The sequence below is a fragment of the Panicum hallii genome, chromosome 5 (genome assembly GCF_002211085.1).
Source record: "Panicum hallii strain FIL2 chromosome 5, PHallii_v3.1, whole genome shotgun sequence".
Taxonomy (NCBI): domain Eukaryota; kingdom Viridiplantae; phylum Streptophyta; class Magnoliopsida; order Poales; family Poaceae; genus Panicum; species Panicum hallii.
In genome coordinates this window covers 59,394,443-59,406,648 of record NC_038046.1, presented here as the reverse complement: position 1 = coordinate 59,406,648, position 12,206 = coordinate 59,394,443, and positions in this window count along the sequence as shown.

The window sequence follows — 12,206 nt, the reverse complement described above, 5'->3', positions numbered from 1 at the left end:
TGAGATCATGCACATGTTTGAGTGCTATAGAGAAATTGTTTTTGAAAAATCTACTAGAATTGCTAGGAGTGTGACTTTCAAAATAATTTGAATCTTTTCTTGCTTACTTGAGACTATTGTTCCCATTGTTGATTGCTGGCTAGTCTCAAGTTAAGTGAGCCTCTCACATCACCAGTTCTCTCACATCAAAATTCAATCCTATCCTCATTGAAATCCATCTCAGGCATAGGGGGAGCCGGATATTCCGGACATACATCCGGATACTCCGGACATCCGGATACTCCGGACATCCGGATACTCCGAACATATGTCCGGATACTCCGGATGGTAAATCCATCCTATATATACCACGGGGGGGGGGGGGGTCGGTCAAAACGGTTCTATTTTCTATTTTTTTTACCTCCACCGCGCCTCATCTCCTCTCCACTGCCTCCTTCTCGCCCAAGGGGCGATTTCCACCACTTTCTTCCATAAGGATTGCAAATTGTTGAAGGAAGTGCTCTCTCTCATCCGGAATCTCCGGAGAACGCTTTGGATTTGAAGTTTCCCGCGTTTTCCTCTTCATCAAGGTATTCAAACTTCAAATCGCCCGATCTCTCAATGTAGTGGTCAAAACTAGATATCCTTTGGGGCATTATCTTCCCTCATGTGTAGCATCTTGTGCCCCAAATTTTATTCAAATCCCATGAGCAAATCTCTAGATTTTATGAAAATAGGGTTTATATGTTGATGCCCGGAGACTCCGGATGTACTGTCCGGATATCCGGACAGTGTGGCCGGAGTATCCGGACATATATCCGGACTCTCCGGATTATCAGAAATCCAGCCAGCACATCTCTTTTCTATTGCCTCTAGATTGCTCCTAATCGATATATCCTTTGTCCAGACTATGGGACGTGAGCGTGCACCTGCTTCTTCCGGTCAGAGGCGGAAAAAACGCCGTCATGATCCTCAAATCCAAGAGGAGGAAGTTTCACCTCGTAGCCCTCCTCCAAGAGAACTTCGTCCTCATCACCGTCCTGGCAAAGAGCCTGCTGGAAGCAGCTCACAAGCACGTCCACCTCGTCAAGCTCCATATATGATGCCAAGCATGGCTGTGCCTCCTCCTTCTCGGGCCAATCCATCGAGATGGGGAATTGCTTGGGAAATCTGCCCTCGCACTCCTCCACATCTTCGAGTCGAATATCCACAAGATCAACGCCAATATCCTAGGTGCCCAAAGCTTGCCCGTCCTCAAATTCTCACTGAGTTTACTGCTTCCATGGGAAGGAACTATTTCAAGCAAACTGTGGCTCTCACCGATGCACGTAAGGAGGATGTATACAAGTATGAGAAGGCCGAGAATTTGGAAAGGAGATTTTGGTGTCAGCTGCATCAAGATTTCTACTCCTCTGTTGTCATGCGCAAGGGCAAAGCTCCTATTGTCCCCTGCAAGTATGTTGATTGGGCTTATTTTGAGAAGATGAATGACCCATTTTTCAATCAAGCTATTGCAAAGTGCAAGGAATTTGGTCTTTATGACATCATGGGATTTCGGTATGATTGGAATGAGGAGATTTTTGCTCAATTTCACTCCTCTCTATTTTATGATGCAAGGCAAGTGGCCTTCTTTTGGACCACCGAGGGAGTGAAATATGGAGTTGATTACATGACATTCTCGAGACTCCTTGGACTTGGCTCAGAGGATGAGAAGAGGGATCCTATTCATGTGGAACATCAGTTAAAGCCAAGTCAATTACCGGCTGTTTTCTACAACCCTATTCTAGCGGAAGCCGGCAATGCAAGCACTCTCCAACCCTTCTAGTACACCATGAACCAATTCTTTCGTGCCACCATTGATGCTAAGGATGGTGATGCCACTGCTCTTAGGTACTTTGCTTGCAACCTTCTTGCCCGTGTCATGCCCGATGGGCGACCCTTTTCCATTATGGATTTCATTTGGAATGAGTTAAGGAGGACGATGAATGATCCACAGAAGTTTCTACCATCTGCTCCTTACATCATGTATATGATTGAGAGGGTTACCAAGGTCACATTTCCTAAGGATTGCAAGCATGCTGCTCTACATCTTCGTCCTCGGTCCGGTGATGCACCGCACGCTCCTCCTCTTCATGCCGGTGCTACAAGAAACCCGAGGTTTGACCCAGCTCCATCTTATTCGGGTCCATCTTCTTCTCGCCGTGGTCACCATGATTCCTTTATCAAGAGGGCCCTTAAGAGCATCTTCTGCATGTGCAAGACTACAACTCAAGAGATAAATGAAAACCGCCGTGACATTATTGAGATTAAGAGTCACCTGGGGCTTCCGGCGGATCCATACCATGAGTTGCCTGAGTTTGATGACCCATTTGCCGAATGGGATGCTGCGGATGAGGCCGCCATTGCTGCTGCTCATGCTCCTCTTCCTCGCCCACGTCAGCGCACCCGTGCCCCTACACGATCCCGTCGCTCTCCTCCTCGTGGCCAAGAGATATTTGATGAAGAGGATGAGACCGAGGAAGAAGCACCTCCAAACTACCACGAAATCCCCGACTCGGATGAGGATGAGGACGCCTCCGATGAGGATGCCCAAGATGATGATGAGTAGAAGACTTTCTTGCCACTTTTCATTTCCTTTTTAGCACTTGATGACAAAGGGGGAGTGAAAATGTCATTTATGTACTCATTTGGGCTTTGTATCAAACTTTAACTATGTGGCGTGAGGAACTTTGTAATGTGTGCTACTCTGTTGTTTACTATTTTGAAGTTTTTCTCTAAGGATGAGCTGATATTGTGATCTTACCTTGATTGTGATGCAATGTTATTTTTCTGTATTCTGACCTGCTGGTCCGGATACTCCGGACACATGGTCCGGAGTCTCCGGATTTATACCCGGAGTCTCCGGGTTCTGTTGTTCAAACACTAGTTTTTCTTGATTTGATGACATGACATTTGCATCACACATTTTTTCAGCACACACCTGCTCACCCCACTGTAGAATGTATAAAGAGTTTCCATATCTTCGTCTAATATGCCAACCTTGACTTTAGAGAAGTCAATTTGAAATTCAAATTCATGGCATACATTAAATGGGAGCTCTTTACTTGCTTAAGATTACATTTTTATGGTTATCAAATGAGATACATGTGGGTTGTCATCAATCACCAAAAAGAGGGAGATTGAAAGATATCTAGGCCCCTAAGTAGGTTTTGGTGATATATGACAAAGCATATGTATATTTAATCGTGTTATTAAGCATATGTGCAGGTGCTTAAGGTGACCGAACAAAGCATATAGAAAAGCGTGAACCCTCAAAAAGGATATGAAAAGCGGCATTCTCAAGTGTACTAAAAGACTAGATTTTATTTTTGAAATTGAGTATAGAACACCGTACTATCAAGGGGAACTTTGATCCACTAGTGTAGACATGGTCGTTGTGCTCAAGAGAACCCACAAAAATCATAAGAAACCATCCTACCACACAAAAAGGGGACTTCATGTGAAACTCTGTGTCTAACCCGGAGTGTCCGGGTTTCTATCCGGAATGTCCGGACAAAGTGTCCGGAGTATCCGGACGTATACCCGGAGTATCCGGGTTACTGTTACCGGTCTGCAAACTCAATTGGTCCGGAGTCTCCGGACTCCTTTGTCCGGAGTATCCGGACATATACCCGGAGTTTCCGGGTACCGCTCTCCCAACGGCTAGTTTCTGGGAGAGGGGGTATAAATACCCCCATACCCCCTCTCATTCTCCCTCTCTTGCTCATTTTCGACCAGAACTGCTGAAAAGCCAAAGAGAGCCCTCTCACTCCCCATTTGCTCCATTCTTGAGTGATTTTCTTTGGGGTTTGAAGTGAGATTGTTGCAAGAGCTAAGATTGTGCAAGTAAGTCTTGATTTCATCTCTTGAGCACATCATCCAAGTCTAGCCTGTGGATTCTAGTTTATTACTCTTGAAGCTCCAAGCTCCTAGACGGCTAGGCGTCGCTTGTGATTGCGTGATTGATTTGTGAGCATCACAGCTGATTGTAATCTTCATTCCTCTCCGAGGAATTCATAGTAAGTGACCCTAGGGTTTGAGCGTTGGTCTCACCCTTGGGAGAGGAGCATAGGAGTTCTTGAGCACCGTCTCTTGAATTCTTCCTCAACGGAGACGTAGCTCCTTTGGGAGTGAATTTCGGGAAACAAATTCTGTGTCACTCTCAAAATTCTAGCTTACATTTGTGATTATTTGCTTGTGAGACTAACTTTTTAGGGTTTGAGGGCGATCTACTATTATACAAGTCTTAGGAGTAAGACAACTGGTGAGAAACACTTCAGAGGTACCACTAGTCCCTCTAAATTTACTGGATTCAATTTACAGCATTTCTATCTTTGATTTGTAGCAGTTTGTTTCATACCCGGATAGTCCGGACATTATCTCCGGAAACTCCGGACACTATATCCGGAGTATCCGGACACCTGTGTTGCTAACCGTGTTCAAAGTGTTTTTTTAAGTTGCAGATTAGCCTATTCACCCCCCTCTAGGCATCTTGAGGTCCTTTCACTGGTCATCCCTAGAGAAGGAGATCGGGAGCTCGCTGTATCTCAGAGGTTTTTGTATGGCTGGCTCGACAGAGAGAATCTCGCGCAGGGTCAGCTTCTACGCGCTTCGAGGGGAAGCCACCGTCTCCGCCGAAGATGATGTTGATGACATTCTTCGGGTCTTGGAAGTCTTGAGCCCCCAACTTATCACCCTCGTTATCATCCCCCTAATCCCTCCACTTTCCGTCTTGAGGAAGGAGTGGAGCGTTGAGTGACTTGCGAAGGCTAACACACTCGAAGAGCGTATGCTATGATTTTGGGTGCATCGGGCATCGTTTGTGCAGGACTTTCTCAAACTGTGCTTGATTGTTCCCTGACTTCTTGCCTCGTGGATTGCGCTCGACAGTCATGACTTCTTTGTCTGACTTGCATTTTCGTGGATTCCCCGAGTTATTCCGCTGGCCTTTGTCGAAGTGGTTGTTGTTGTTGCCCTTCTTGTCATTGTTGCGCTTAGGGAAGCGATCGTTCTGCTCGTTCTCCTGGTCAGCCCACCGTGCCATCATGTCGCGCAGTTCCACGGTAGTAGTCAAGCGGTTGCGTCCGAAGTCGTGGTATGTGTGCTTCGAGAAGAGGCCATTCTGGAAGCAGCGGTTGACGTCCTCGTTGGCAATATTGGCGATGGTGGTTCGCATCTCGAAGAAACACCGGGTGTAGGACCTCAGGGTCTCGTTCAACTCCTGCTTAACCTGGGACAAATCATGATGAGTACCTGCTCAGATCATGGATCCCTGGAAGTTGTCGATGAAGGTCCTCTTGAGGTCCTCCCAGGAGTCGATGGAGTTTGGTTTAAGGCTTTCGAGCCAAGTGAGGGGTGCGGAGTCCAAGGCTACTGGGAAGTAGAGTGCCTTAGTGGAGTTGGATCTGCCAGATACCTCGATGGCGATGGAGTAGCAATGAATCCACTAGCGCGGGTCTTGCTGGCCGTCGTACTTGAGGATGCCGACTGGTTTGAAGTCCTTCGGGTAGGGCTGGCCGGTGATGTTGGAGGTGAATACGGGGAAGCGGTCACTATCATCGGCATCGTGATATCTGTCAGGCCGATCCCTTCTCCTTGCCTCAATGATGTGCCGCGCGTCGCGACCATCGTTGATCTTCTACCTTCGATCAATCATAGGAGCATTCTGGAGGCTAGCCTTTGGTGGAGCTTCACCCTGAGGCCTTGCATCATGCCGGGTGCAGGATGGGTGCATCGGTTGTTGCACCTCTTGTTTGACCTTGCCACGCGCAAACTGCTGGCCGTGGTGATTGCTGTGGCCAATTGGATCGTCCTGGTTACGCTGGCGATTGTCGTTCCCCTGATATCCAAAACCTCCTCCAGGGGTGCGACTAACCTGCGCAAAGTCACCATGGCGCTTAGGTCTCGAGAGCGTGTTCCGAGTTGAGGATATTGGGTGTTGCCCATCGAGTTGCACGAGCGCGCGCTGGGTTAGGTATTGCAACCTTTGTATCTGGGGGTTTGGTGTAGTTTTTGAGCTAGGAGCGCTGCTTCTGCAATGGCGCCGATTGGGGTGCGATACTCCCGATCGTCAGCTGCTGCGAAAGCGTTGTTGAGGTTCCTCGGGTACAGTGGGTTGCATGCGCGGTTTTCCGCGTTTTGCCTGCACTTGGCACGCTTGGCGTTCTTTTAACCGCTGGATCCTTCTGTACTCCTCGTTCTCGTCCTGAGGGGCGTCCGCTGTACATTCGTCGGCAGATACGTCCGCGAGTAGTTCGGCATCGTACTCAGGACCCAGCTCGTCGTCATCCGCATTGCAAAGGGAAGCCATGTAAACTTGACGATCCGGTGAGCTCTTAGCCGTATGGCTATACTCGATTAGCTCTGTGCTACCTTCTCCCTCTTCCGAGATGCGAGAGAGGGGTTTGCCTTCTTGAGAGAGGGGTTTGCCTTCTTGAAAAGGCAATTCCTGCGTGAAGGCCGCAAGGCGGGAGTCATATTCGAGTAACTCAGAGGGCTCTAAGTCCTTCCAGTACAAGAACCGGCCTTGCGGCATAGATGTTATGGTCAAACCTAGGTGACTACCCGAAAAGGATTCGGGGTCGTCATCATTCCGTGTGGTTGTTGAAAACAGGGGCCTCCCGACAGGCCGTGGCTCCCTCATCTCCAAGCTTAAGCAGGCGATCTAAGTCCTCCTCCAAGTCGGAGAGAGACTCAAACCGTGTAGCCTCTTCGTTGGTGGAAGCGGCATTGCGTAACCCGAATGGGAATAAGGCACGCGCCTCCTCAAATCAGTTTGAGTCCGATCCTAGAAGTTCTGGTGTAGCATGAGTTGAAGCCGCGTCGAAAATGGACATCCTCTCAATCTCCTCGGCATCATCAGGGAGCAGCAAGTTGTCGAGGTCGCTGCATCGACTTGCTGTAGAGGCCTTCGGCTTCCTAGAGTCGGCTAGGTGGCCGTTGAAACCACCCGAACCGTTGGCGACGCAAATCCAAGAGCCGAAAATGAACGTTGTGCCCTCATCGAGCACAATGCTGGTGAAGCTGAAAGACGCCATCAAGTTCTCCGGTGAATGCTCGATGAACACCCCTACTTGGCGCACCAGCTATCAGTGTTTTACCGCCAAGCCAACCCAAGGATACCCCTGAGGTGGTGAGTTGTAGGTGAGGTGTTGCCGTGATCAGAAACTCGAAGGTGCAAGAAACACAAAGTTTAGATAGGTTCGGGTCACCGAGAGCGTAATACCCTACGTCCTGTGTGGTGGCTTGTATTGCCTTAGGTGTTGATATGCTTGGAGGAGGTTTCTGCCCGCCGTTATATAGTTTGTGGGGACATGGTTACATGGAAATTCTAGCCAGATACAAACTCAGGAGTCCTACCAGGTACTTTTCGGGTAGTTTCCTTCTGTTCTGACGAGTTCTACTACGGTATGAGTAGTTAAAACTGATATAGGGCGTGCGCCATGTCCCATCTCTTATCCTAGAATATGTACGCCATGTGCGCCGTAGATCCGGGTCTGACAGGGGCTGCTGGCTCCAAAAAGATTACAGAGCTGTACTCTCTAGTTCATTCACACCCACAAAATATACAAAAAAGTAGGACGTATAGCTATTATCCTCCAGGAGGCCCGAACCTAGGTAAAAATCTTGCTATGCTCACCATACGTGCTGCCCAAGGGGATCAGCGCATTCAGCCCTTGGCTGAATCTCTAAACGGGAGTTCCACGAATCCCCGCTCGCGATTCTCACCCACCGTCAGGCGCTTTTGGCACCGTACCCTCCTTGGAGGCGTCGTCTCTAGAGAACCATCTCGACTTTGGCATTCCTGATCCTTTGGGCATGAGCGGCAACAGCGGTGATGGCAAGTCCACCGCGCGGCAAGCTGGATGGGTGTTGCTAAGCCCACGTGGAGGCGTTCGTGGTTTTGGTAGCGGCCGGAGGTTGTCGCATAGTTGCCGGTTGTGGCTGCTTGCAGCGTACCGCGGCGGCTGCGCTGCTTGGCAATGGTCAGTGCGGCGTGGGACTGTGCTTACTACATTGGCATCATGGGACGACTTGGCTTGCAGCAGACCATGGCGGGTTGCTCAGTTTGGCTAGACTATCCGGTGCGGTACATCGTTAGAAGATGGCGCAAGTGACTTCTTTAGCTTGCTAGCATGGCGGCGGAGGTTTTGTGCGCGGGTGAAGCAAGGAGGTGAGGTCGACCTGTGACAGCGGCTCGGCTGATTGATGGAGATCTAGGGAAGCAGAGAAACGTTACTCATCGCTCTGACGGTGACTTTAGAAACGGATCCGTGACATGGAGTTCTGTGGCGAGTGTGGTGAGGCTCCCGCGTATGGTGTTTCTTCGAGGCGACCAGAGCGAGGTAGAGTCTAATGGCAGATGTGTCGAGGCCCCCGCGCGTTGTGTTATCGCAAGAGGTCCGGATTCGGTGGTCTCATTCTGTCAGGTGGAGTGTGGTGATGCAGCGGCACTACGGCAGAGGGTCCCGCATGACGGTGGTCTTCTCGGTGTGGTGCAGTCTGCTTCTGTCGGTTTTCTATTGACACAAGATCACGCCGCAGGTTTCGGCGATTACGTATGTGAATGTTGGTGGGTGCCGCGTCCGACGGGGCTGAGTTGTTGTTTGAGGTTCGTGTTGATATCCTAATCCGACTAGGCAGAGTTGTCTCGTGAAGATGCGTTGTGAGGCTTGCGTCAATGATCCAATCTGACCGGCCTGAGTAGTTTGAGTTGAGTCCATTTCGGCGCGCGTTAATGTCCCAATCCAATCTATCGGTGTTGTTTTTCGTATTTTTTCTTTTTTTTTGCCAGGTTATATTCTCCCAGGAATATAATCTTATATTTTTTTCTATATTAATAAAAACGCACTTCGTCGTCTGTTGTGATTGATGGATGGATCATCAAGCTGGCCTGGCCTCGCCTGCAGATGATGATCCTATCCGTTCCAGCTAATGGGCTGGGCCGGCCGGCCGGCTCGTCAATCCTCCTACTCATTCGTCATCATGGGCGGCTTTCTGTTCTCTCTCTGTGTGTTTCCCCCCGCTTTCTACATCCATGGGCCGGATCATCCTAAGTTATGCGATCCAGCCGCAGCCACGGCGACTGGAATTTTTGGACGGAGAGAGTATAAGAGCATCTTCTAAATTTCACTCTCTAAATTATTATTTAAAAAACTTTTGCATAAAAGTTGTTTTCTATGTGTTTTTACTCTCCAACAGTTTTTCTATATCTTGTACACATTCTGGAAAGCTATTTTCGTTATTTATCTTTGGCTAGCGAGAAATGCGGAATGGAGGATGGTTACGTTTGGATAACCACTTAGAGAAGGTGTTGGAGGGTATTTTTCCATCAAAATCTCTATTTCTAACCATGAGAAAAGATATAAAGAGTCTCTTGGAGTTGCTCCAAGTCACTGTATCAACTAATAACACACCATTTATTAATAAATTAATGATATACCAGACTAACTTTGGTAGCTAATTACTAGTACTTATTTTATTTTAATTCTCATAATTTTTTATTGCAAATTATAAAAGGGTATAGGTGATGACTCATCTATCTTGCTAGTAGCGTTTAACGTATGTAGCTAAATTATTACACACGGGAAAATCCCCATATGAGCTCATGCTCATCGATCGATCACTTGTCATAGTCGACTAACCGCGCGCGTCGGTGTGTCCGGCTCCTGCATAGTATCAGTCGTTTTATTATTATTCCCGTCCTATCAGGTTATTTCGTTTGGTCGGAATAATCTGACACGGCGTTCTTAATTAGTTCTTGACTACTGAGGGGACAGGTTGCCGGCAGGGTTGCGTTAGTTTCCTTCCCGGCACATTTGGCGCTCAAACGTAAGTCATACATGAAAATGACCCTGCTGCTCGATCACGGGCATCTCCGGCTGATTACTCACTTACTCTTTAAATGATTAGACATGCTTCAGCAGATTACCAATCCAAATTCTATTATCAATTTTTTTAATCACCAAAACACACCTCCTTTGCACTTGTATGAAGGGAATTCATTCCTCTATTCTATCTTTTCTTTTTTGCGGGTACCTCTATTATTCTATCCTTGGTGTTTAGATTTTGGTAGAGCAGCTATTATCAAAAATAAAAAGATAGTTATTCACATGAAGAAGGAAGATACTGTGTGTATATATATCCTCGCATAACATCGCTAGCTCTCACCCGGCCTCAGGATTGGATCAGATTAAACATCTCATCATCTTAGGGCGTGTGGCCTTGCAGCCACCGCGACGTTTGTTTAGCATTATTATTAATTAATTTAATCCAGCTGCTCTGGCCTCTAGTTTTGTTTTTCAAACTTTTCATTGCATTTTTCTCTACTAGCTTAGGGTGGTAGTATATTAATTACTCGGCAGAGAGATGGACATGCTGCATGTTCCTGATCAGAAGCAATGTTGTTAAGATATATCGGAAGAGCTATATATTACATGCCAGTCACGGTCCATCAGGTGTGCTGTTTAGTGCAGATTACACATATATTTTTTATTTGGTTTGATAAACAAATTGAAACAAGGTGCTATCATTGAGAGAAAGGGTGTTCGATCCATGGAAGGATCTTACCATCACTGGCGTTAATTATAGTTTGGATAAACTGGCTAGCTGTGCCATAGATATCATGTGCTGTGCGTTCTGCTATGGAAGGTGAGGAGAGGTTTGTGATGACCAAACAAGTGTAAGAAATCAGAAAAGGTATGCTAGCAGAGATCATGCAGACTTTCATACCTTGACAGGGACATTGGATTCTGCTGGTAGCGGTAGGACATTTGTATTTGTTTAAGGAAAGATTTCAACAGCCGATCGAGTGCAAATTGATACTAAGTTGGAGACTACGAGTAAGTACTACACAACTAGGTTCATATTAATCTCTTCCGTAAAATTTCTACTTGTGATATATAGAGGAATCTAATTAAGTACGGTTTTAGAACGTCATATCATAATCTTTATTGGATCAAATATAAAGCGATTCGAATGCATTTCACTGTTTGTCAATCTAAGGATGAAGAATATACTCATCATGGTCAAAACAAAAAGGGAAAGAGTTGCCTTTCATACATGCATGCATATATACACTCATATGTATCTTAAATATGCATCAGTGTAATTAATGCTTAGGCCACTATGTACAGTACTCACTCTATTCTGTAATATAAGGCATTCTATATTAAACGAGAAAATAAAAGATGCATATATCCTCCAAGAGCTCTTCGTTTACCCGCCATAATTGAATTTGTTCTTAAGATTAAGCAGGGGAGGAAGGAATAGAAAAGGTAAGTATGCAACTAAGAGCTAAGGAAAATTAAATGATTTCATTTAGTACTTATCAAAAAGTTCAAAATAATTTACATTGGAGTGCAAATTTTGAACCCTTCAATATCTTATATTTCAGGACGGAGGGAGCAAGTAATTATGCCTAAAAAAACACATAAATGCTCGAGCACCGGTACGTGATTTTCATTTGTGGACATGAGAGATTTAGTGATTGATTTAATTACCGTACCAGATAAAGTGAACCAATGCAAGCAAACCAACCCCAATGCAGGCGGGTGAGACTAAATGCTAGCTAGCTCCTTCAACATGGTTCCACGTGTCGATCGGATAGGGACCAAGACAAAGGAATATATGGACAAACAAAACGGATGACTTGCTGGTGTGTCAATGGGAAAAGAATACTTTGGGGAGCAACAACTCGTTTTCATCCCATGCAAGATGAACTTAACTTTTCAGACGAAGTCATCCCGTGTGTAACTCTGCAACAACGACCCACGTATCTTTCACCTACCTGTCGCCTTTGCAATATAATCCTACTCAGCAAGTATAACCGTCCTGATCGATCCTGCATGCTCGTGTACTATACGCATTTGGTCAGTTTAGGCGTCAATGCAAAGCTCCAATCAGTGAATAATTACTGAAAGGTATGCTAGCTAGCTCTGTTTATACATCGAGATATTGCATTGCTTTGCTTTGCTTTGGACTGCATATACGCGCGCGTTAGGGGGGAGAGAAAGAGCGTGATGCACGGCAGCTAATAATTGAAGATGGTATCAATTTTTGCCGAGCCAAAAATCATGGCATGCCAATAAAATTTGGCTACCAATTGGTTTATGCCTAAAAGTTGGCACTTGTGACCAAAACATTGGCAGGTTACTAGAAACTTCTTAGCCCTTAAGAAAGAAAAAGTA